This window comes from Agelaius phoeniceus, chromosome 28 (assembly GCF_051311805.1).
Source record: "Agelaius phoeniceus isolate bAgePho1 chromosome 28, bAgePho1.hap1, whole genome shotgun sequence".
NCBI classification, from domain to species: Eukaryota; Metazoa; Chordata; class Aves; order Passeriformes; family Icteridae; genus Agelaius; species Agelaius phoeniceus.
In genome coordinates this window covers 6,581,683-6,608,482 of record NC_135292.1, presented here as the reverse complement: position 1 = coordinate 6,608,482, position 26,800 = coordinate 6,581,683, and the positions used below count along the sequence as shown (strand labels likewise).

At 48.7% G+C, this 26,800-nt stretch overlaps 1 protein-coding gene and 1 long non-coding RNA gene across 2 annotated transcripts in view; both read right to left on the bottom strand.

Annotated features, from left to right (window-relative positions):
- The window catches only part of LOC143696088 (uncharacterized), a 392,325-nt gene that overhangs the window by 98,593 nt on the left and 266,932 nt on the right, over positions 1 to 26,800 (bottom strand). The gene's annotated exons all lie outside the window — the stretch shown is intronic.
- LOC143696105 (uncharacterized) lies at positions 320 to 7,541 on the bottom strand. Its single transcript, XR_013185514.1, has 2 exons — positions 7,388 to 7,541; positions 320 to 2,464 (listed from the first exon to the last, which is right to left on the bottom strand). It is a non-coding gene; the product is annotated as an uncharacterized LOC143696105 (long non-coding RNA).

The window sequence follows — 26,800 nt, the reverse complement described above, 5'->3', positions numbered from 1 at the left end:
CCCTTCGATTTTGTAAGGCTACCTCTGCTAGGGAATCTAATGATTCTGTGAGGTCTTTGATGGAGGTTTCGATCCTCCTGAGGTCTTCATCTACAGAGGCTCTTAGTTCTTGGAATCCTCGGTGTTGCTGTATGAGTGAGGCTATTCCTGTTCCTGTCCCAGCTGCAGCTATTCCTAGTAACATTGCTACAGTGAAGGTTGTGAATATTTCCCGTTTCACTATGTGGGGTCCTATATTTTGATATTGTTCATAAACGTACTCTACGGGGTGGTAAAGGACTCTGGGTACTATCAATACTTGAATACAAAAGTCACTGGATTCATTAAATCGGTCTATATTTATACATGGGGTGACTCCGAGAGTGTTACAGACCCATTTAGTATTTGCTGCTGGCAGTATCCAGCTGGCAGGTTTCTTAGGGTCACTCAAATTCCCCATAACCTGACATAGATGTCGTTTTTCCACTGGTACTCGTCCTATACATCTTCCTCTCCCCGTTACCCTTGCCAAGGTTATCCCTCTCGATTCTTCTCCTTCTTTTTTCCATAGGCACCTAGCTGGGTTGGTCCCATTTACTCGTCTGCTTTTTGCTGTTACCCCTATGGCTTCATAGAACGGGGGGTTTACGGTGTAACACAGCCAACATTCCTCAGTTAGATTTGGATGGGTCTCATTCAGGACTAGGAAAGTGGCCTGTAATATTTTCCACAAGTCCCCTTCTCCCGGGTTTTCAGGTCCTCGGGTCGAATCAGTAAAGTTTTGCTTATACATTTCTGGAAGACTAGTGGTTGGGGCTGTTTCTGATTCATTTCCATTATTTTCTCCTAGCGTTAGTTCTCCAGCTATCGCCTGGTTTGGTCCAATTGGTTCGGGGTCGTGTGGCACGGTTGTCTTTTGGATTATAAAGTGCCCCCCTCTGTCTGTCCCTGGTTCCCATAATCGGGCTCCCCACATTTTCCCTAATAACCAGACTTGGTCATGTGGTTTTGTCACATTAATGTAAATCATATTGCATGTTCCATCTAACCCTCCTTCTTTCTGGGTATATGTGGAAGTGGGCTGTGTACACCCGTATGGACCCCATCCAGTTCTGATAAACCCGTCCTCGTTCCCCCCAAAGGAGCTTACTGATACACAGTCCCAATAAGCACAGTAAAAGTGTCCTGGATAGTTACAATACCCTTTTCCCGGGTTTAAGCTTGGACAAAAATAATATCCAAACTGATTTAAACATGGATTTACAGGTATTAAATCACACAAAGTACATAAAAAGCTGGGTGCGCCAGACGTGATTTTGGTCTGGATAACATACTGGTCTTCCCATCTAATCAGTGACCATTTGAAGGGTTGATGTGAATACCCTTCTGCCCCTGAACTTGTTATGATGCACCAGAAAAGAATTAAGGCTTGTAATTTGGGGCTGTCATTGTCGGAGCTCAGGTTGAATTTTACCTTTGGTTTCCCCAGTGGTGGGTTACCAATCCTGGGGCAGGACGGCCAACATTTCCTGGACATCCCATATGGGGGTCGGGGCTTCCGACAGACTCCACTGGTTATTACCTCTCTGCCTCGCCCGACGACTCGGTTGCTGCGAGCCTCGGGGTTTGCCATCTTCTCGGCAGCAGGGGTATTCTTCAGGAGCCGGATAAACCTCCCGTTTCCACTTTTTAGCACTGGTGGCCCAGTTATCAGCTTTTATTAATGAGAGGTCACGCCGCAAATTGGGGGCTTTCTTCCGACACACCACTTCCAGGATGTCCAGGAGAAAGGGGATCGGTTCGTTAGGGTGGTAGCAGAACCGATCAGGATTTACCCCTTTGGAAAAGGTTTCCCACCACTCGTCAGATCCAAGCTTTACCTCCCCCGTAGCAACTCTGCTACTAAGAATGATAGAAGTTAGTCTCCTCTCTTTCTCATAGCACGGCGTGCAAATTCCCCTAGGTGTTCTACCACTCCGACAATGAGACCACCAAGGTTCGTGACACAATTTACAGGAAAAGCATACAAGGGGGTGACAGTCACAATCTAACCAGTTACACTTTAACCTTATATCTTTGTTTTGTGCTTTTTCCCCCTTCCACCATGGGTGCCCTTTATGTTCTAATCTCGGGGACTTAAAGTAGGGCTTTCTCAACTCGTCCTCTAAGAGTTTGCAATATCCAAGAGCCTCCCGATTCCCTATTAGGTGGGTTTGGAGATAATGGTTATCTCCAACCCAGATTATTATCCAAATCATTTATCAGTTCGTTTCAGCTTTAATTTGGTTTCTCCCGGGAGACTGCAAACCTCCCAGCTGTGAGGGGGTTTTACCGGTCCTTTTATGCGACTAGCATGAGTCCATCCTTTTTCAGCGGTTCGTATGGCTGCTTCTGTGGTGAGGAGTACTTGGAACGGTCCTTCCCACCTTGGAGTCAAGGGGTTTTCTTTCCAGCTTTTCACGAGCACCCAATCTCCTGGCTGTACCTGGTGTAAGATAAAATCTAAAGGAGGCCGTTGTGCTAACATACCTTTTTCCCATAATGCCTTTCTGTACTTTGTCAATTTCACCAAATATTTTTGCGTACATGTGTCATTAATGACAGGATGTTCGTTAGGATTTTCTAGGTTATACGGCATCCCATACATCATTTCAAAGGGTGATACCCCTAAATCAGCTCTAGGTCTTGTTCTTATATTTAGCAACGCTAGAGGAATACATTTAACCCAGGTCAAATTGGTTTCTGCTACCAGTTTGGTCAATTGCTTTTTTATTTCCCCATTCATTCGTTCAACTCGTCCAGAGCTCTGGGGATGCCAGGGGGCATGTTGTTCCCACCGTATGCCCAGAGCTGTTGCTAAGTTTTGGGTAACTTGGGAAATAAAATGCGGCCCTCTATCTGAGTCAATGACTTCTGGGACCCCGTATCTCGGGATTATCTCTTCCATCAATATTTTCGTAACTACTTTGGCTGTTTCTCTTACGGTTGGGAAGGCTTCCACAAAATGTGTTAGGTGGTCCACCAAGACCAAGAAATATTTGGTTCTCCCTACTTTGGGGAGCTCGGTGAAATCTATCTGGATGTGGGAGAAAGGCCTTTTCACTAGCGGTCGGCCTCCCTCCGGTAATTTTCTCAAATTTTTTCTATTTACTTGTAAGCAAATTAGGCATCCTCTGGTTACTTGTTTGGCAATGTCCCAGATTCCCACACTCACATATTTTGCAGCAAAATAATCTACCAGTCCCTGTGATCCCCAATGTGTTTTTTGATGTATCTTAGTCAGTAATCTATGTGCCAATGCTCTGGGTATTATTTCTCTGCCATCTGCTAATTTCCATGCTCCTTGTGCATCCCTTTTAGCTCCTAGTTTTTGTATTTTATTCTCTTCCTCTTTATTAAACTTGATGTCGGGGTCAGGTTCTGGCATTTGGGAGTGTTTTATGTTTTCCTGCAAAGTGAGAAGTCTCAGGGCAGCCCGTTTAGCCTCCTGGTCAGCTGCATTATTTCCCCTACTTCTCAAATCCAGTCCTTTCTGGTGACCTTTCAGGTGAACTATAGCTATTTTTCGGGGTTTTCGTAGGGCACTGAGCACGTCTAATATTAATTTACGGTGAACTAAATCTTTCCCTTGTGAATTTATTAGTCCTCTTTCCTCCCATATTTTGCCAAATGTATGGACTACTCCATAGCTGTATTTCGAGTCCGTAAAAATAGTCCCATCTTTTCCTGTTAACCATTCCAGGGCTCGTAGTACAGCATATAGTTCACATGCTTGGGCGGACCAGGATCCACTAAGGGGTCCCGATTCTATCACTTCCAGGTTGGGTCCCCTTATGATAGCATATCCTGATTTTCTCCTTCCCTCAACTATTCTGGAGGATCCATCCACAAACAGTCTTTCTCCTTTTTCCAATTCCTCTTCTTCCAAATCTGGTCTGATTTTTGTCTGTTCTTCTATAGTCACTATACAATCATGTGTTAGTGCTTCTTCTGGTCCTCCATATAAGAAGGAAGCTGGATTTTGGATATTAGTAGTTTCTAGAGTTAAATTTGGAGCCTCAATTAATATTCCTTCATATTTTAGAAGCCTTGCATCTGAGATCCATTTTTCAGCCTTTTGCTGTAAGACTCCCCGTATGTTATGGGAGGACAGCAGTTTCAGGCTGCTATTAAATGTAATTTTCCGGGCTTCTTCTACCAAAAGAGCACATCCTACAATTGCTTGTAAGCACGTAGGCCATCCTCTGCTTACTGGGTCCAAGATCTTTGATAGATAAGCCACCGGTTTCCTTTTCTCTGCCCATTCTTGAGTAAGGACCCCATATGCGACCCCCTTGTCTACGTTTATGAACAAAAAGAAGGGTCTATTAGTATTAGGTAAACTTAATACCGGGGCATGGATTAGGCTTTCTTTAAGCTCTTGCAGCCTTTCGGTGTCCTCCTGATCCCATTTTAGGAGTCCCTCTTGAGTAAGTTTCTGATACAAGAAAGTCGCCTTACTACTGTAATTTTCAATCCATTGACGACAATAACCAGTTAGTCCAAGTATTTGCCTGATTTGTCTCTTATTTCTTGGAACTGGTAATGCTAAAATCGCCTGTATTCGTTCGGGGTCTATTCTCTTCTCTCCTTTCTTTAGATAATGGCCTAGGTATTTTACTTCTTCTTCGACAAATTGTAGTTTTGCCTTGGAGACTTTCAATCCCTTTAAGCCTAAAAAGTTCAGTAACTTAATACTTTCTTTCCGTACATTCTCTTCCTGCTGCCCCGCCAGGAGTAGATCATCTACGTATTGGATTAATGTAACCCCTGGCCCCACTTGGTAATCCTGTAAAATTTGCTCTAAAGCCTGCCCGAAGAGATTAGGGGACTCAGTGAATCCTTGAGGGAGTACCGTCCATCTTAATTGTTGTCTCCTTCCCGTATCGGGGTCTTCCCATTCAAATGCAAAATAATCCCCGCTTTCTTTAGCCAAAGGGCATGCCCAAAAGGCATCTTTGAGATCTATAACACTGTACCATAAATTCTCAGGCCCCAGTTTAGTCAAGAGGGTATAAGGATTTGCCACCACCGGGAACCGGGCTACATTCGCTTGTTTATTTCCCTTAAATCATGCACCAATCGATAGGTGCCGTTTGGCTTTTTAACTGGTAGGATGGGAGTATTGAAAGGAGACATACAGGGTTCTAACAATCCATTATTCAACAACCTTTCTATTTCTGGTTTTAATCCTCGTCTCCCTTCTGGGGATAATGGGTATTGCTTAATTCGGACGGGGACATCCGGATTTTTGATAGTTACCGAAAATGGAGTGATTTTTAGCTGTCCCACGCTCTCAGGCGTGTACCAGACTTCGGGGTTAATTTGCTTTTCATCTTCTACCCTTAAAGGGCATAATTTAATTTTTAATTCCTTATTATCTACACCTATACTAATCCCTAATTCTAGAATCATGTCTCGCCCGAGCAGATTATAATCTGACTCGGGTACCAATAATAGATTTCCCATCCCTATTTTGGATCCTGATTCTATAGTCACATTTTTTATGATTCGTACTTCAAAAGGTTCCCCTTTCGCCCCTATGACAGTGGCAGTTTCTTTAGAGATGGTACATCCTTTTGGTAGGTTCTGTACCGTGGATCTTTCTGCCCCCGTATCTACCAAGAATTCAATTTCTTGGTTGTGGGGACCCACTTTAAGTTTTATCAAGGGCTCTTTATGATTTTTCCGGGTCCCCACCAAATAGAGCCCCTGACCCCCCTAGTCCATTTGGAACTGCTTCTCGTCTCTGATTCGGACTCTACATTCTCGCTTAAAATGCCCTTTTTTTCCGCAATAAAAACACACCTTCACCCCTTCTGACTCCCCTATACTTTTCTCTTTTTGTTCATTCGAACCTCCCTTTCGCCCTTCTCTTTGGTACCTCCCTCCACCTGTTGCTGCGACCATCAACCTTACTTGTCTGCGGTCCCTTTCGTCGTCCCTACGGACATATACTTTCTGTGCCTCCCTAAGCAGTTCATCCAGCCCCCTGTCCTGCCAGTCCTCTAACTTCTGGATTTTCTTCTTTATGTCGTCCCACGATTTTAAAACGAAATGAACTTTCAGCATTGACTGTAAAGTTTGGCTATCGGGGTCCATTCCGGAGTACAATCGTAAGTTCCACCATAATCTCTCGAGCCATTCCGTAGGCGACTCGTCCTTCTTTTGCCTATCATTGAATGCCCGATCTATATTTTGCCCCCTCGGGACTGAGTCCCTAATCCCTTGAATAATTATGGTCCTTAAATCCTGCATATGTGTTCTATGTGCCGCATTTTGGTGGTCCCAATGGGGGTTCTGTAGGGGCCATTTAGCGTCCGCAGCCGGGCCTTGGACATGCTGCGTGTCCCAAATACGCATTCCTTCCCTTCTTATCATATTCCGTTCTTCAGTAGAGAACAGAATGCCCAAAATGGACTGCATTTCTTCCCAGGTATAGATGTTTGGTCCTAAGAACTGGTCGACCCTCTCGGCTACCCCAAAAGGGTCCTCTAATAAATGTCCCATGTCCTTCTTAAAGTCTCGTACATCTGCCGAACTCAAGGGGACAGTAATAAATCCTATACCCGCCTGTGGTCCACCCATGGGCATCTCCCGTAGAGGGAATAGCCCCGTCTCAACCCTACTGCGGCTCCTTGTAATCGGGCCTTGGTAACCGGTTTGGTTAACCTCCCCTTGGTTACCCTCTTCATCATTGTTCGGTGCAGGTGGTTGTGGAGGTGGTGGGGCATTGGGTGCTGGCGGTGGGACATATGGGGGCGGTGCTATAATTAAGTCGCCCAAATGATTGTCCCTCTTCCCCTTTTTGTCCGGATCCCCTTTCCCTTCTCTTAATTGGAAAACATACACTTCAGGTCTTGCTACCCATATTTTGGCATAATCACTCTCCTCTTACGAGAAGGGCTCTTTAGAATTTACCCATAGGTTCAAGTCCTGTTGAACCCAGTCTTCAGATGATCCAAACATGGGCCAAAAAACTTTTTTGGAAATCTCTTTCCCACCCCATACTTCCATGCAATAATGTATCATTCTGGCCCTATCCTTAGTCTCGGTCTCCGGGTAATGCTTCCAATTACTAAGCATAAATCCTAGGGGACTGTCCCTTGGAATGGGGGGGAGTTTGACTTGGGTTGGGGTTTTGCTTTTCCCCTGCCCCATTCGTCCGGAGTGCCTTCTTTCACTCTCAAATTCCTTTCACTTCCCCTTTTTCGTGGCCCGAGCCCTCGCGGGTCTGCGGGAACCGCACTACTCAAGGGTCCGCACTCACTTGGAGAGTCCGGCTGCCGGCCCTCCTCTCATTCACACTTGTCCACCGCCACACTCCGGGATCCCAACCCCGCCCGAACGGATTCCCTTTTATACTTACGCGTCCTGCGTCTTCGTCCGGACTCCGCGCACAGATTATTAAGGGGTTCACCGGTATAATTTGTCCCGTTTGCTTACTAGTATATATTTTAGGGTCGTCGGTGAGAGTGGCGGAGGTTCTCCCAGAGGGGCCACCCGGAAAGCACTGGATGAGGCGCCCCGCACTCTGGGTAGATCTTACCCGATCCAAACTCTCATCCGAGTCACGGCACCAAATTGTTATAAAATTGACTCAAAACGAGCAATTTCCAATCAAAGAATTTATTAATTATTGAAGCAGTTATACTAAGTAAGCAAAGGCTCAGCGCTGGGCGACAGGGGAGTCTCAGCTCCACCTACTGCCGCACCAACTAGTTTCTGATTCAGTCCTTTGATCCTCTCCATCCTTCAGGAGTCCATGTTATCTTGGAGTTCTCTGCGCCTGTGCTGGTTGTTGCTAGAGGGTCATCCTTCTGTCTCCTGGTGGTCGGTGATAAAAGGCTGCGGAGTCTTCCTCAGCCGCGTCTTCTTCACCCTATGTCTTTATTTGGTGACTTCTCCGTGGAAAATTACCAAAATCTTATGATTAACGCAATATGTGCCCTATCAAGCTTAAGCAAGCAAATGTCCTGCCTTGCAAACTGTGTCCTATCAAGCTTAAGCAAGCAAATATCCTACCTTGCAGACTGTTTATCTGCCCCTGCCCCTTCCCCAGCTTTTCCCTGGTCGTTATCTCTGTGAGTTATCTGCTTGTACCATTTGTCATCGGGAAAGGTTTCCCTGCTGGGTGTTTATCTGCCCCTGCCCTTTCCCCAGCCTTTCCCTGGTCGTTATTTCTGTTAGTTATCTGTTTGTACCATTTTCTGGGTGGGACTATGTGTGGGCTCCTGCAACCCCTTCCCTGGTATCCTTGTAGCTCATATCTCATGAAGTAGTACAGAAATAGTCAGCAGACAACTCTTGTAACACACTGGTCTCTTTTTCGTGATGAACAAAATGTAGTCCTTCATCTCACTGCCCACGCTGCGGCTCGGCCTCCACGGGAAGATCCCCCTCTGGCGATTCCGGCAGCAGACCCTGCCCACACTCCCACCGAGCCTCGGCGGGATATCCTCCCCTGACCCCTCCTGCTCTGAGTTACGTCCCCTTGGTAACCACAGCTCCGGCTGTTCAGGGAAAATCCCTCTCTCTACAGGAAGCATCTTATCGAAACACTAGGAGCTCAGTTAAAAGGCAGCCCTCTCCAAATTCTTTCTCAAAACACGGGAGAAAGGCTACAGAAGGTAAAAAAGTGAAAGAGTTAGATGAAGGGATTGCTCTATTGCCGTGAAGAGAGGTTCCCATGGCAGGGATGCGCTGCCCCGCCCCGCGGGAGCCACCGGCGCCCCTGCCGGCCGTGCCCGGAACTGCACCCAAGGGGAAAGCGCCGCAGCCGAAAGGCCGGGACCGGCTCCGGGCTCTGTTTGTTGGCACTGCCGGAGCTGTTGATACACACTACTATTATTATATTATACACACTAGTAAAGAACCGTTATTCCTAATCCCATATCTTTGCCTGAGAGCCCCTTGATTTCACTATCCTAAAAATTAAGAGGGAGGGGCTTTGCATTCTCCATTCCAAGAGAGGCTTTTTCTGCCTTCCCAAGCAGACACCTGCCTTGTAAAGCAAGACAAGCACCCACAGGCACTGAGGGGGGCTGCAGGAGGGGCAGAAGAAGGCCCTGCAGCACTTGGGCACAAAGGCCCAGCAGGTGAATGCAAGAAGGGAGCAGCAAAAGGCCAAGCTGAAGGCAGAGGCCAGGGCAGAGCTCCTACAGCCCCTGAGGGATCAGCCCCAGGGCCCAAGGGGGCCCCAGCACCCAGGGCACGGCTCGGCCACAAGCACCCGGCAGAGGCATTGCCCTCCTCGGCAGGGCACAGCCCACCCAAACAGCCCCTGGCAAGGAATCAGGGCTCCGGCTGCAGGGCACAAGGACACTGCAAGCAGAGACAGCAGCACCCTCAGGACCAGCAAGTCCAGCCCGTGATGGACATGGATTGGCAGGGCTGTCACAGCTCCCATCACACCAGGGACCCTCCACACTGGAGCCCTTGAGAACATTCAGGTGGGTCTGCATTGAGAGGAGGCATTTCCTGATGGACACAGGGGCCTCTCAATCTGCTCTGAATCTTAGACCTAAAGGGGAAAATAGTAAAGGAATATTTTAATTTTTAAGGGAATGAGTGGGAAAGATGAGCAGGTATGATTTGTTCAACCACTATTAGAAGCTGTGGGGGATAGGTTTGAAATAAATGAATTTCTTTTTCTTCCTCCTGTGATTGTAATTAACTAGGAAGGAGGTTGAGAGCTGGATTTTAATACTGTAAAAAGGGATACAGAGGCTAGTTCTGTTGTACCTCTGTGTCAAAAGTCTGACAAGGCCTATGCTGAAGTGAACCCAGAAGTGTGGGCAGCCCCAGGGAAATACAGAAAATTAGATATGGAGCCTCTACAAATTAAAGCAACCCTGTTCCAAGAGAGGGAAGGAAGGGCTCACAGCCTGGTATTGAGTCCCTGTAGAAGGCAGGGCTTTTGGAGCCAAGGGTGTCTCCCTACAACACTCCTATCCTGCCAGTCAACAAACTGGATGGATGGACACAAGGAGGAAACACAGAATTTTCAAGTGTTAAAATTAAGATTAACTGAGGCGGCTGCCCTGGCCCTTCCAGACAGGGAAAAAGAATTTGAATTATAGGTGGACGTTAAACAGGGTCTTGCCAAAGGAATTCTTGTGCTAAAATGTTTAACCCAGTGGCCAGAGAGCAGCCTCATTGTCTGCAGAATTGTGCAGCCACAGCTTCCGTGGGAGCAGAGGCCTGAAAACTGATGACAACAGGAGGATCTCCTAGAGTTCAAGTCTGGCATCAAGTTAAAGCTTTGACAACCAAAAGAGCCTCTAAATGGATGAGCAGGGCTCGGTGATTACAGTATGAAACTTGTTCAGTGGCACAGGAGGATTCAGAACTGAGGACAGGGCAAGGGTTTAACCCAGCCTCCTGTTTGAACAGCCTGGAGAGGGGCTGGCAAGGAACCCAGGACTGCACTCAAGGGACAGAGCTCCCGAGCCAGGCTGGGAGAGATTGATGGGACATTCCCTGGCCTGAGGGAGACAATGTGTTTGTGGATGGCTCTGCAAGGGCAGCAGAAGGGAAAAGAGCTACAAGACAGGCTGTTATTAAGGAAGGGGAATCAGACAAAGCGCAGGTCACCGGCCCATGCTCAGCTCAACCCGCGGAGCTGTGGGTGCTTGTAAGAGCCTGGCACTGAAATGCCCTGAGCAGGAAGGCTTCAAAATCTTCTGGTGACACCATGGCACCTAACAGGGGGGCAAAAGCAATTCTGACTGCTTCAGCAAGCACTGGATCACTTATTAACCTATTGCTAAAAGAAATAATTCAAAGATAACGGATTGTGGAAGCAATAGATTCAGATGGGGAACTCATTTTACAGGAAAGACCCTTCAGGGGGTTATGGCAGCTTTAGGAATACAATGGGACCTCCATAACCCCTGGCAAGCCCAGAGCTCGGGTTGGGTAGAAAGAATGAATGGGGAAATAAAGAAACACCTTTGGAAGCCGGAGATGGAAACCAAGATGCCATGGGTACAGCTTTTGCCATTGGCCTTGGCAAGAAAAAGAGCCAGACCCAAGGCAGATATTCAATTATCTCCCTTGGAATTCATGTCTGGAATTCCTTACCTGGGCAATTCTCCACCTAGTGCAGGGTGGAAATAAGGGATGTAAATGTAAGGCAGGCTGTAGCCAGAATCCTGTCTCCTGTGGAATCTCTCCCGCAGGAAGCTGGGCTGGCACAGAGCCTGCCCTGGGACTTTGCTGTTGCCAACACCCAGCCAGGCCATCGGCTCCTGCCTAAGGAGTGCAAAGCAGCACCACTGGTGGCCAAGGGGCCCACGCCAAGTGTCCCTGAGGCCAGAAACAGCCGCCAGCACAGCTGAGCACGGGGGGACCCCTCAGCCTGGCCTCAGGGGCTCTGAAGCCCCGGAGATTTGCACTTCCCGCCTGCAGCAGGACCATGGGAGCCGCCCTGAGCCTGCCCTGAAGGCAACGCAGCAGCAGCCAGGGCTCCACAGCGGGCCAAGCCCCTGGGCCTGCCCACAGATCCTCTGCTCAAACCCTCGGGAATCCTGGCCACCCTCCCCTGGCACCTCCAGCCACTGCGGCCAAGCCTCGCTGCCGCTGCTGCAGCTCCAGCGCTGGCTGGGCCTGCACTGCCACAGCTGCTGGGGAGCACCGCGGCACAATTCCACCCTGGGGCTCACTCACACCCACACTCTGGGCTGACTGCGACTGCACTGCTGCAAAATGTACCCATCCTGCTTCTTTTAAATCTTATTTCTCTGCTCAGAAAGGTTTCTCTACTCAAAGGTTTGCCTTTGGGAAAGAAATTTTAAAGGTTTTATTTAAGGGGTTCCCAGTCTGTTCGGATGTTAAACTCATCTCCACCACTCAATGGAGATGAGTTTAACATCCGAACAGACTGGGAATAGCCCAAAAGACACCCACAGAGATAACGACCAGCAACAAAACATCAACGCCCCGCAGCAAACAGCAACCAACAGCTACCCCAGACACTGCCCCCGGCACAGCTGGAGACACCTGGTCTGGAAAAGGCTGAGAAGGAAATCCAGGAGTGTGGGCCGAATTCACATCAGAGGGGAAGAAATCCGAGTCTAATAGGAAACCAAACACTAAAAACTTACACGACTTGGAAGCAATGAACATTAAAGCAGTGGATTTAGATTGGTTCAGACTACGTAAAGTTTAGGAAAAATCGGGTAAAACTGACATGTCATGGAATGATGTTTTCTGCACAGCCGGGCTATGTGTGGATGAAAGTATTTCTGTTGCACATCCTGGCCAGAACCAAGTAATGCCTTGACTCTCTCACACGAAAGAGATTCTTGGAGAGTTTTTGTTTTCCCTACAGTTTCAGTGATAAGATTACAACATGAGAAACATTTTTTATAATAATCCTACTTTATATTGTCAGGTAGGTTTGGGACAGAAGGGTGAGAATCAATTTTTGGTCTGGGTCTGGTCCATGTTCGCCTTTATGTTGCATTTTGCAAAATTGAAGAGCTTTAACCGTGATACTTTTAACTCTTAAATAGTTAATACTTTTTTTTAAAAAAGCAGATTCCGGGGGGCCACATGTGACTCACCAGATGGCTGCCCTGGAAGAGAAGCTTTGGTTCTAGTCAGCCAGGAGAGGAGCTTTAGAAATGCAAATGAACCCTGCTGGGGCAAAGCCTGGCCAATGTACCTGGGTCTCTTGCCTGGGGCAGGAATTGGGCTGGTTCCCCCTGCCCCTCAGCCCGAGCTCTGCCTGCTTGCACTGCTGGAATTTTCACAGCTCAAGGCAGAGCCCGGGGTGAGGATATCTGACCCTGCGACAGAAACGGGTGAAGCTGCACAGGGAAACAGCAAATGGAGAATGTTGGGAAAACTTCACTATAAATAAATGGGGGGGAATCATCCCTCTGCCCACTCCAACATGTGCTGTCACTGTCTATGTTATATAGGGTGGATTAGAGCACTGAGATGTTCTTGCTCCCACAAGTTCCGGGAAATCAGTTGGGAATCCAAGTATTTGATGATTTAATTAGAGACAAATGGTCAATTGATGCAGCCCTGGCTGGAGAGAGCGGCCAAAAATGGGGAGAAGATGAACGGCCAGCAGAACAAATCCTACAACACCATGGACCAGCCCCTGGGAACCCAAACCAATTCATATCAGGAGCCACAGAACCCATTTCTCATTTCAATGGCACCATTAGATTACAAGCTGCCCTCGGAATAACCAACCAGACAGCTCCAGCTCCTGACCTTCCTGCTGAGCAATCCACTGAAATGAGGAACACAACATTTCACCATGGGATGGGATCAGATCATCTGTTAGCAGAGAAAAGAGGAGTTTGTGGAAAATCAAATGACTCAACCTGGTCTTGGCAAATAGATGACAAAGCCAAAGTGGTGAAACAGATAACAAAGGAAACAAAAAAGCAGCTCATGTACCAGTCCAAACGTGGAAAGGATGGGAATGGGACATGGTTTTGTGGTTCCCTGGCAGACCATGGGTTAAACGAATGCTGCTTCTGCTCTGATGTGCTGCAGCACCTCTCACCTTTTTACCATGCTCCGCACCTTGAGAGTGCAGCTCATTCAGCAGCTGAGCGAGGGGCCAGGGACTTGTAGATAAGGAAGTAACGGGCGAAACCACAGCTTCAATAAATGTTAATTAATAAACATGGACTGCTGCTCACAGAAAGTCCCGCTAAATTCCTGAACGTCGAGAACAAAAAAGACTTAACAGAGCCGTGAATATCGGCTGTTCTACAAAAGTGGGGGTGCACATTAACGAGGACGTGCAGTTGGCAGATCGGGAGGTCTGAACCTTCCAAGTACCTCAGCCAGTGGGCAAAGGGAGAGGGAGATGAGCCGGGAAAATGAGGATAAAAAGGAGGCTGCGAACTACAACAATGGCAGCGAGCGCACGGCAAATGCGCCACGGCCTCTCCCTCTGCTCAGCAATAAAGTCACTTGTACAGGACTCCTCTGTCTCCTCGGGGCACGGAAACCTCCGGCCACGTGAATTTCCCCGCACAGCCCCGGGCACGGGGCAGCCGCCCCTGTGCCAGCCACAGGAACCGGGCCGAGCCAGCGCTGCTCCGGCAGCGGCTCCTGCCGAGGCAGCGGCCGCAAGGAGACCGCGGGCAGCCGCTCCCGCAGCGCCCTCACGGCAGCGGCACCACGGGCCGGACACGGCACAAGGAACCCGCCTGAGTCCCCTGCCGCCCCCGAGGCCCGCAGCGAGCCCCGAGCCCCCGCACAACCCAGCGCGGCTCCCACCTGCGCTGCGGCCGCCTCCCAGCTCCGCCGCCGCCTCACCGGTGGCTCCCGGTCACTCCCAGTATGGTCCAAATCACTCCCGGTAGGATCCCAGTTGCCCCCGACACGGTCCCAGCGGCTCCCAGTCATGCCCTGTATGGTTCCTTTCACTCTCAGTCCCTCTCAGTAAGAGCCCAGTGTGGCCCCAGGCACTTCCAGGATGAGCCCGGTCACACCTTACCCGATGCCATTTGCCCCCGCTGTGGTCCCAGTTGCTGCCAGTATAAGTCCAGTCACCTCCAGTTTGATCCCAGTTACTCCCAGACACTCCCAGTACTATGCCAGTCACTCCAAGTGTCACCCCATCAGTCCCAGTATGATCCCAGTATGACCCCAGCATGGGGCAGCTGCTCCCAGTATGATCCCAGTTGCTCCCTGCATTATTCCAGTTTCTCTTCTTCACCCCTGCTACAGATCTGATCACTCCCAGTATGATTCCAGTCAGTCCCAGGATGATCCAAACCATTCCCAGTCCCTCCCAGTCCAATCTCAATTGTCCCCTGCATGTTCCCAGTAGCCCTCAGTGTGGTCCCAGTATATCCCAGTATGATCTCTGCTGCCTCAGTTCTGCTCCCAGTGGGTTCTTTTCCCAGTCTGTCCCAGTCCATTCCAGTCTGTCCCAGTCTCTCTCCAGCAGCTGCTGCCCACCCCCCCCCCCCCAACCCCATTCCCGGGCACTGGGACCCCCCCTGCACCCCCTTATCCTGCACCAACACCCCCCTGCACCCCCTTTCCCGGGTATCCTCCTCTCCCAGCCCCTGGATCCCCCATTTCCGTGAGCCCAGGGAGCCCCGGGCCCCCATTCCCGGCCAGCCCGGGGCACCTCAGCCCCAGCCTCCCTCTGCTGGGAAACCCGGCCTGGGCACGGGGCTCTGCGGCCGCTCTGGGATTTATGATCCCCCAAAGGAAAGGGAGAGAACAGCAGAGAGAGAGCGAGAGAGAAGGAGATTGGGAATCAGGGATCGGGTCCCAGCGCCCAGCCCTGCTCCGCCGGGGGTGGGACCCGCACCCGCAGCAAAAATTGGCTCCGCTGCTCCCGCTGCTTGCCCGGCTTTGGGCCGAGCCCAGCGGGGTCCGGGCAGAGTTTGAGCGCAGGGCCGGGAGTTCAGCAGAGCCCGGCCCGGGGGTCCCGCAGGGCGCGGCCCTGGAGGGTCCCAGACGGATCCCCGAGGGATCCAGAGGGGTGCCAGGAGGGGATCCAGGTGAATTCCCTGGAATTCGCCCTTTCCCCCTCCCCCCGCGCTCCCTCGGGCACTTTCGCTTTCGCGTCTCTGCAGCCGCGATCGGGGACGGCTGCGATGGCCCCAGCGCTGGGGCTGGGGGTGCTCCGGGGGCTCCTGGGGCTCCTGGGGGACCCGGGGGCCGCGACCAAAGGTGAGTGGGACCCCCCGAAACCGGGACCCCCCTGAACCGCAATTCCCGGGTACCGGGACCCCCTTGAATCCCAAATTCCTGGAAGGAAACTCCCCCCGAACCCGCATTCCCCGGCACGGGAACCCCCTGAACCCCAATTTTTGGGCACTGGGACCCCCCTGCCCCCCCTAATCCGGGCCTAGGATCCCCCCGCACCCCCGTCAGTGCTCTGGGACGCCCTGCACGCCCATTCCCGGCCACCTCGTCCTTCCCAGACCCCAGACCCGCCCTTTTCCTCGGCTTTTGGACCCCCAGATCTCCCAAATTTCGGCGTCCCCCCAGTTCTTCATTCCCGGCGCTTCCTGGAAGGGGTTCCAGGGGATCCCGGAGGGTCCCCTGGGGTTCCAGGGGGTCAAGAGACACCCCTTGAACGTTCATTTTGGGGCACTGGGACCCGCCCTGTACCCCCTTCCTCAGCCCCGATAACCCCTGCACCCCCTTATCTGCAGCCTGGAACCCCCTGAGCACCAATTCCCGGGCAGGGAAACCGCCCTGAACCCCAATTTCTGGGCACCGGGATCCACTACATCCCCTTATCTGGCACCGGGACCCCCTGAACCTCAATTTTCAGGCACCAGGACCCCTTGAACCCCAGAACACGGGAATGGAACCCCCCGGAACCCCATTCCTGGGCACCGGGACCCCAGTGCATCCCGTTATCTGGCCCTGGGACCCCCTGCACCCCTTTTCCCAGCACCAGATCCCAGCCAGGCCATTATCTGGCACCGGCACCCCTGAACCCCCCATTCCTGGGCACCGGGACCCCACTGCATCCCCTTATACAGCACCAGGACCCCCTGAACCCCCATTCCACTGCACCAGGACCCCCATGCACCCCCATATCTGAGACTGGAACCCTCCCAAACCCTCCGTTCTCAGGCACAGGGACCCCCCCTGCACCCCCTTATCCAGCACGGGGACCCTCCTGCACCCCCTCATGCAGCACCAATGCCCCCCGCACCCCCTTTCCCGGCCCTCTCCCTCTCAGACACCCCAGCCCCCGCTTTTCCTTGACCCCAGCATCCCCTGGACCCCCACTCCTGCCTTCCACAGCCCCCACCCACCACCTTCCTCAACACCAGGGCCCGTGCACCCCCTTTCCTGGGCACAGGGACCCCCTGGACACCCCATTGTTATAAAATTGACTCAAAATGAGTAATTTCCAATCAAAGAATTTATTAATTATTGAAGCAGTTATACTATGTAAGCAAAGGCTCAGCGCTGGGCGACAGGGGAGTCTCCGCTCCACTACTGCCGCCCCAACTAGTTTCTGATTCAGTCCTTTTATCCTCTCCATCCTTCAGGAGTCCATGTTATCTCGGAGTTCTCTGCGCCTGCGCTGGTTGTTGCTAGGGGGTCATCCTTCTGTCTCCTGGTGGTCGGTGATAAAAGGCTGCGGAGTCTTCCTCAGCCGTGTCTTCTTCACCCTATGTCCTTATTTGGTGACTTCTCTGTGGAAAATTACCAAAATCTTATGATTAATGCAATATGTGCCCTATCAAGCTTAAGCAAGCAAATGTCCTGCCTTGCAAACTGTGCCCTATCAAGCTTAAGCAAGCAAATATCCTGCCTTGCAGACTGTTTATCTGCCCCTGCCCCTTCCCCAGCTTTTCCCTGGTCGTTATCTCTGTGAGTTATCTGCTTGTACCATTTGTCAGCGGGAAAGGTTTCCCTGCTGGGTGTTTATCTGCCCCTGCCCTTTCCCCAGCCTTTCCCTGGTCGTTATTTCTGTGAGTTATCTGTTTGTACCATTTGCTGGGTGGGACTATGTGTGGGCTCCGGCAACCCCTTCCCTGGTATCCTTGTAGCTCATATCTCATGAAGTAGTACAGAAATAGTCAGCAGACAACTCTTGTAACACACTGGTCTCTTTTTCATGACGAACAAAATGTAGTCCCTCATCTCAATCCCCCCTTTGTTTTGATACTCAATTTTGTTCGTCAAAACGCTCTAATTCCCTTTTGCTGAGCTCCAGAGATTCTTCTGGATCATCCATCTTCAAGGTTTCGTATTTTGCTCGTGTGAGCATAAGGTGAGCAGCTTCTAATCTGCCTTTTACAATGCTAATCAATTTATTAAAAATACAAGGGCCAAACGTGAGTCCCAATAGTAAGAGAAGTAGTGGACCCGCTATCGTTGATAATAAAGTTGTAAGCCAAGGAGAATAGTTAAACCAAGATTCATACCAGCTTTGGTGTTTTTCCCTTTCTCTTTGTCTTCTTTCTAGCCCCTCCCTTAGTTTTGCCATTGAGTCCCGTATAATTCCGCTCTTGTTTACATATGTGCAGCATTCTTCTCTTAAAGCAGCACATAGTCCTCCTTGTTGCAGGAATAATAGATTTAACCCCCTTCGATTTTGTAAGGCTACCTCTGCTAGGGAATCTAATGATTCTGTGAGGTCTTTGATGGAGGTTTTGATCCTCCTGAGGTCTTCATCTACAGAGGCTCTTAGTTCTTGGAATCCTTGGTGTTGCTGTATGAGTGAGGCTATTCCTCTTCCTGTCCCGGCTGCACCTATTCCTAGTAACATTGCTACAGTGAAGGTTGTGAATATTTCCCGTTTCACTATGTGGGGTCCTATATTTTGATATTGTTCATAAACGTACTCTACGGGGTGGTAAAGGACTCTGGGTACTATCAATACTTGAATACAAAAGTCACTGGATTCATTAAATCAGTCTATATTTATACATGGGGTGACTCCGAGAGTGTTACAGACCCATTTAGTATTTGCTGCTGGCAGTATCCAGCTGGCAGGTTTCTTAGGGTCACTCAAATTCCCCATAACCTGACATAGATGTCGTTTTTCCACTGGTACTCGTCCTATACATCTTCCTCTCCCCGTTACCCTTGCCAAGGTTATCCCTCTCGATTCTTCTCCTTCTTTTTTCCATAGGCACCTAGCTGGGTTGGTCCCATTTACTCGTCTGCTTTTTGCTGTTACCCCTATGGCTTCATAGAACGGGGGGTTTACGGTGTAACACAGCCAACATTCCTCAGTTAGATTTGGATGGGTCTCATTCAGGACTAGGAAAGTGGCCTGTAATATTTTCCACAAGTCCCCTTCTCCCGGGTTTTCAGGTCCTCGGGTCGAATCAGTAAAGTTTTGCTTATACATTTCTGGAAGACTAGTGGTTGGGGCTGTTTCTGATTCATTTCCATTATTTTCTCCTAGCGTTAGTTCTCCAGCTATCGCCTGGTTTGGTCCAATTGGTTCGGGGTCGTGTGGCACGGTTGTCTTTTGGATTATAAAGTGCCCCCCTCTGTCTGTCCCTGGTTCCCATAATCGGGCTCCCCACATTTTCCCTAATAACCAGACTTGGTCATGTGGTTTTGTCACATTAATGTAAATCATATTGCATGTTCCATCTAACCCTCCTTCTTTCTGGGTATATGTGGAAGTGGGCTGTGTACACCCGTATGGACCCCATCCAGTTCTGATAAACCGGTCCTCGTTCCCCCCAAAGGAGCTTACTGATACACAGTCCCAATAAGCACAGTAAAAGTGTCCTGGATAGTTACAATACCCTTTTCCCGGGTTTGAGCTTGGACAAAAATAATATCCAAACTGATTTAAACATGGATTTACAGGTATTAAATCACACAAAGTACATAAAAAGCTGGGTGCGCCAGATGTGATTTTGGTCTGGATAACATACTGGTCTTCCCATCTAATCAGTGACCATTTGAAGGGTTGATGTGAATACCCTTCTGCCCCTGAACTTGTTACAATGCACCAGAAAAGAATTAAGGCTTGTAATTTGGGGCTGTCATTGTCGGAGCTCAAGTTAAATTTTACCTTTGGTTTCCCCAGTGGTGGGTTACCAATCCTGGGGCAGGACAGCCAACATTTCCTGGACATCCCATATGGGGGTCGGGGCTTCCGACGGACTCCACTGGTTATTACCTCTCTGCCTCGCCCGACGACTCGGTTGCTGCGAGCCTCGGGGTTTACCATCTTCTCGGCAGCAGAGGTATTCTTCAGGAGCCGGATAAACCTCCCGTTTCCACTTTTTAGCACTGGTGGCCCAGTTATCAGCTTTTATTAATGAGAGGTCACGCCGCAAATTGGGGGCTTTCTTCCGACACACCACTTCCAGGATGTCCAGGAGAAAGGGGATCGGTTCGTTAGGGTGGTAGCAGAACCGATCAGGATTTACCCCTTTGGAAAAGGTTTCCCACCACTCGTCAGATCCAAGCTTTACCTCCCCCGTAGCAACTCTGCTACTAAGAATGATAGAAGTTAGTCTCCTCTCTTTCTCATAGCACGGCGTACAAATTCCCCTAGGTGTTCTACCACTCCGACAATGAGACCACCAAGGTTCGTGACACAATTTACAGGAAAAGCATACAAGGGGGTGACAGTCACAATCTAACCAGTTACACTTTAACCTAATATCTTTGTTTTGTGCTTTTCCCCCCTCCCATGTGTGCCCTTTATGTTCTAATCTCAGGGACTTAAAGTAGGGCTTTCTCAACTCGTCCTCTAAGAGTTTGCAATATCCAAGAGCCTCCCGATTCCCTATTAGGTGGGTTTGGAGATAATGGTTATCTCCAACCCAGATTATTATCCAAATCATTTATCAGTTCGTTTCAGCTTTAATTTGGTTTCTCCCGGGAGACTGCAAACCTCCCAGCTGTGAGGGGGTTTTACCGGTCCTTTTATGCGACTAGCATGAGTCCATCCTTTTTCAGCGGTTCGTATGGCTGCTTCTGTGGTGAGGAGTACTTGGAACGGTCCTTCCCACCTTGGAGTCAAGGGGTTTTCTTTCCAGCTTTTCACGAGCACCCAATCTCCTGGCTGTACCTGGTGTAAGATAAAATCTAAAGGAGGCCGTTGTGCTAACATACCTTTTTCCCATAATGCCTTTCTGTACTTTGTCAATTCCACCAAATATTTTTGCGTACATGTGTCATTAATGACAGGATGTTCGTTAGGATTTTCTAGGTTATACGGCATCCCATACATCATTTCAAAGGGTGATACCCCTAAATCAGCTCTAGGTCTTGTTCTTATATTTAGCAACGCTAGAGGAATACATTTAACCCCGGTCAAATTGGTTTCTGCTACCAGTTTGGTCAATTGCTTTTTTATTTCCCCATTCATTCGTTCAACTCGTCCAGAGCTCTGGGGATGCCAGGGGGCATGTTGTTCCCACCGTATGCCCAGAGCTGTTGCTAAGTTTTGGGTAACTTGGGAAATAAAATGCGGCCCTCTATCTGAGTCAATGACTTCTGGGACCCCGTATCTCGGGATTATCTCTTCCATCAATATTTTCGTAACTACTTTGGCTGTTTCTCTTACGCTTGGGAAGGCTTCCACAAAATGTGTTAGGTGGTCCACCAAGACCAATAAATATTTGGTTCTCCCTACTTTGGGGAGCTCGGTGAAATCTATCTGGATGTGGGAGAAAGGCCTTTTCGCTAGCGGTCGGCCTCCCTCCGGTAATTTTCTCAAATTTTTTCTATTTACTTGTAAGCAAATTAGGCATCCTCTGGTTACTTGTTTGGCAATGTCCCAGATTCCCACACTCACATACTTTGCAGCAAAATAATCTACCAGTCCCTGTGATCCCCAATGTGTTTTTTGATGTATCTTAGTCAGTAATCTATGTGCCAATGCTCTAGGTATTATTTCTCTGCCATCTGCTAATTTCCATGCTCCTTGTGCATCCCTTTTAGCTCCTAGTTTTTGTATTTTATTCTCTTCCTCTTTATTAAACTTGATGTCGGGGTCAGGTTCTGGCGTTTGGGAGTGTTCTATGTTTTCCTGCAAAGTGAGAAGTCTCAGGGCAGCCCGTTTAGCCTCCTGGTCAGCTGCATTATTTCCCCTACTTCTCAAATCCAGTCCTTTTTGGTGACCTTTCAGGTGAACTATAGCTATTTTTCGGGGTTTTCGTAGGGCACTGAGCACATCTAATATTAATTTACGGTGAACTAAATCTTTCCCTTGTGAATTTATTAGTCCTCTTTCCTCCCATATTTTGCCAAATGTATGGACTACCCCATAGCTATATTTCGAGTCCGTAAAAATAGTCCCATCTTTTCCTGTTAACCATTCCAGGGCTCGTAGTACAGCATATAGTTCACATGCTTGGGCGGACCAGGATCCACTAAGGGGTCCCGATTCTATCACTTCCAGGTTGGGTCCCCTTATGATAGCATATCCTGATTTTCTCCTTCCCTCAACTACTCTGGAGGATCCATCCACAAACAGTCTTCCTCCTTTTTCCAATTCTTCTTCTTCCAAATCTGGTCTGATTTTTGTCTGTTCTTCTATAGTCACTATACAATCATGTGTTAGTGCTTCTTCTGGTCCTCCATATAAGAAGGAAGCTGGATTTTGGATATTAGTAGTTTCTAGAGTTAAATTTGGAGCCTCAATTAGTATTCCTTCATATTTTAGAAGCCTTGCGTCTGAGATCCATTTTTCAGCCTTTTGCTGTAAGACTCCCCGTATGTTATGGGGGGACAGCACTTTCAGGCTGCTATTAAATGTAATTTTCCGGGCTTCTTCTACCAAAAGAGCACATCCTACAATTGCTTGTAAGCACGTAGGCCATCCTCTGCTTACTGGGTCCAAGATCTTTGATAGATAAGCCACCGGTTTCCTTTTCTCTGCCCATTCTTGAGTAAGGACCCCATATGCGACCCCCTTGTCTACGTTTATGAACAAAAAGAAGGGTCTATTAGTATTAGGTAAACTTAATACCGGGGCATGGATTAGGCTCTCTTTAAGCTCTTGCAGCCTTTCGGTGTCCTCCTGATCCCATTTTAGGAGTCCCTCTTGAGTAAGTTTCTGATACAAGAAAGTCGCCTTACTACTGTAGTTTTCAATCCATTGTCGACAATAACCAGTTAGTCCAAGTATTTGCCTGATTTGTCTCTTATTTCTTGGAATTGGTAATGCTAAAATCGCCTGTATTCGCTCGGGGTCTATTCTCTTCTCTCCTTTCTTTAGATAATGGCCTAGGTATTTTACTTCTTCTTCGACAAATTGTAGTTTTGCCTTGGAGACTTTCAATCCCTTTAATCCTAAAAAGTTCAATAACTTAATACTTTCTTTCCGTACATTCTCTTCCTGCTGCCCCGCCAGGAGTAGATCATCTACGTATTGGATTAATGTAACCCCTGGCCCCACTTGGTAATCCTGTAAAATTTGCTCTAAAGCCTGCCCGAAGAGATTAGGGGACTCAGTGAATCCTTGAGGGAGTACCATCCATCTTAATTGTTGTCTCCTTCCCGTATCGGGGTCTTCCCATTCAAATGCAAAATAATCCCGGCTTTCTTTAGCCAAAGGGCATGCCCAAAAGGCATCTTTGAGATCTATAACACTGTACCATAAATTCTCAGGCCCCAGTTTAGTCAAGAGGGTATAAGGATTTGCCACCACCGGGAACCGGGCTACAGTTTGCTTGTTTATTTCCCTTAAATCATGCACCAATCGATAGGTGCCGTTTGGCTTTTTAACTGGTAGGATGGGAGTATTGAACGGAGACATGCAGGGTTCTAACAATCCATTATTCAACAACCTTTCTATTTCTGGTTTTAATCCTCGTCTCCCTTCTGGGGATAATGGGTATTGCTTAATTTGGACGGGGACATCCGGATTTTTGATAGTTACCGAAAATGGAGTGATTTTTAGCTGTCCCACGCTCTCAGGCGTGTACCAGACTTCGGGGTTAATTTGCTTTTCATCTTCTACCCTTAAAGGGCATAATTTAATTTTTAATTCCTTATTATCTACACCTATACTAATCCCTAATTCTATAATCATGTCTCGCCCGAGCAGATTATAATCTGACTCGGGTACCAATAATAGATTTCCCATCCCTATTTTGGATCCTGATTCTATAGTCACATTTTTTATGATTTGTACTTCAAAAGGTTCCCCTTTTGCCCCTATGACAGTGGCAGTTTCTTTAGAGATGGTACATCCTTTTGGTAGGTTCTGTACCGTGGATCTTTCTGCCCCCGTATCTACCAAGAATTCCATTTCTTGGTTGTGGGGACCCACTTTAAGTTTTATCAAGGGCTCTTTATGATTTTTCCGGGTCCCCACCAAATAGAGCCCCTGACCCCCCTAGTCCATTTGGAACTGCTTCTCGTCTCTGATTCGGACTCTACATTCTCGCTTAAAATGCCCTTTTTTTCCGCAATAAAAACACACCTTCACCCCTTCTGACTCCCCTATACTTTTCTCTTTTTGTTCACTCAAACCTCCCTTTCGCCCTTCTCTTTGGTACCTCCCCCCACCTGTTGCTGTGACCATCAACCTTACTTGTCTGCGGTCTCTTTCGTCGTCCCTACGGACATATACTTTCTGTGCCTCCCTAAGCAGTTCATCCAGCCCCCTGTCCTGCCAGTCCTCTAATTTCTGGATTTTCTTCTTTATGTTGTCCCACGATTTTAAAACGAAATGGACTTTCAGCATTGACTGTGAAGTTTGGCTATCGGGGTCCATTCCGGAGTACAATTGTAAGTTCCGCCGTAATCTCTCGAGCCATTCCGTAGGCGACTCGTCCTTCTTTTGCCTATCGTTGAATGCCCGATCTATATTTTGCCCCCTCGGGACTGAGTCCCTAATCCCCTGAATAATTATGGTCCTTAAATCCTGCATATGTGTTCTATGTGCCGCATTTTGATGGTCCCAATGGGGGTTCTGTAGGGGCCATTTAGCGTCCGCAGCCGGGCCTTGGACATGCTGCGTGTCCCAAATACGCATTCCTTCCCTTCTTATCATATTCCATTCTTCAGTAGAGAACAGAATGCCCAAAATGGACTGCATTTCTTCCCAGGTATAGATGTTTGGTCCTAAGAACCGGTCGACCCTCTCGGCTACCCCAAAAGGGTCCTCTAATAAATGTCCCATGTCCTTCTTAAAGTCTCGTACATCTGCCGAACTCAAGGGGACAGTAATAAATCCTATACCCACCTGTGGTCCACCCATGGGCATCTCCCGTAGAGGGAATAGCCCCGTCTCAACCCTACTGCGGCTCCTTGTAATCGGGCCTTGGTAACCGGTTTGGTTAACCTCCCCTTGGTTACCCTCTTCATCATTGTTTGGTGCAGGTGGTTGTGGAGGTGGTGGGGCATTGGGTGCTGGCGGTGGGACATATGGGGGCGGTGCTATAATTAAGTCGCCCAAATGATTGTCCCTCTTCCCCTTTTTGTCCGGATCCCCTTTCCCTTCTCTTAATTGGAAAACATACACTTCGGGTCTTGCTACCCATATTTTGGCATAATCACTCTCCTCTTGCGAGAAGGGCTCTTTAGAATTTACCCATAGGTTCAAGTCCTGTCGAACCCAGTCTTCAGATGATCCAAACACGGGCCAAAAAACTTTTTTGGAAATCTCTTTCCCACCCCATACTTCCATGCAATAATGTATCATTCTGGCCCTATCCTTAGTCTCGGTCCCCGGGTAATGCTTCCAATTACTAAGCATGAATCCTAGGGGGCTGTCCCTTGGAATGGGGGGGAGTTTGACTTGGGTTGGGGTCTTGCTTTTCCCCTGCCCCATTCGTCCGGAGTGCCTTCTTTCACTCTCAAATTCCTTTCACTTCCCCTTTTTCGTGGCCTGAGCCCTCGCGGGTCTGCGGGAACCGCACTACTCAAGGGTCCGCACTCACTTGGAGAGTCCGGCTGCCGGCCCTCCTCTCATTCACACTTGTCCACCGCCACACTCCGGGATCCCAACCCTGCCCGAACGGATTCCCTTTTATACTTACGCGTCCTGCGTCTTCGTCCGGACTCCGTGCACAGATTATTAAGGGGTTCACCGGTATAATTTGTCCCGTTTGCTTACTAGTATATATTTTAGGGTCGTCGGTGAGAGTGGCGGAGGTTCTCCCAGAGGGGCCACCCGGAAAGCACTGGATGAGGCGCCCCCCACTCTGGGTAGATCTTACCCGATCCAAACTCTCATCCGAGTCACGGCACAAAACTGTTATAAAATTGACTCAAAACGAGTAATTTCTAATCAAAGAATTTATTAATTATTGAAGCAGTTATACTACGTAAGCAAAGGCTCAGCGCTGGGCGACAGGGGAGTCTCCGCTCCACCTACTGCCGCCCCAACTAGTTTCTGATTCAGTCCTTTTATCCTCTCCATCCTTCAGGAGTCCATGTTATCTTGGAGTTCTCTGCGCCTGCGCTGGTTGTTGCTAGGGGGTCATCCTTCTGTCTCCTGGTGGTCGGTGATAAAAGGCTGCGGAGTCTTCCTCAGCCACGTCTTCTTCACCCTATGTCCTTATTTGGTGACTTCTCTGTGGAAAATTACCAAAATCTTATGATTAATGCAATACGTGCCCTATCAAGCTTAAGCAAGCAAATGTCCTGCCTTGCAAACTGTGCCCTATCAAGCTTAAGCAAGCAAATATCCTGCCTTGCAGACTGTTTATCTGCCCCTGCCCCTTCCCCAGCTTTTCCCTGGTCGTTATCTCTGTGAGTTATCTGCTTGTACCATTTGTCAGCGGGAAAGGTTTCCCTGCTGGGTGTTAATCTGCCCCTGCCCTTTCCCCAGCCTTTCCCTGGTCATTATTTCTGTGAGTTATCTGTTTGTACCATTTGCTGGGTGGGACTATGTGTGGGCTCCTGCAACCCCTTCCCTGGTATCCTTGTAGCTCATATCTCATGAAGTAGTACAGAAATAGTCAGCAGACAACTCTTGTAACACACTGGTCTCTTTTTCATGACGAACAAAATGTAGTCCCTCATCTCAATTCCCCCACACTTATTTATAGTAAAGTTTTCCCAACATTCTCCATTTGCTGTTTCCCTTTGCAGCTTCACCCTGCTTTTTTTAAAAAAAGTATTAACTATTTAAGAGTTAAAAGTATCACGGTTAAAGCTCTTCAATTTTGCAAAATGCAACATAAAGGCGAACATGGAAAAACCCTGACCAAAAATTGATTCTCACCCTTCTGACCCAAACCTACCTGACAATATAAAGTAGGATTATTATAAAAAATGTTTCTCATGTTGTAATCTTATCACTGAAACTGTAGGGAAAACAAAAACTCTCCAAGAATCTCTTTAGTGTGAGAGAGTCAAGGCATTACTTGGTCCTGGC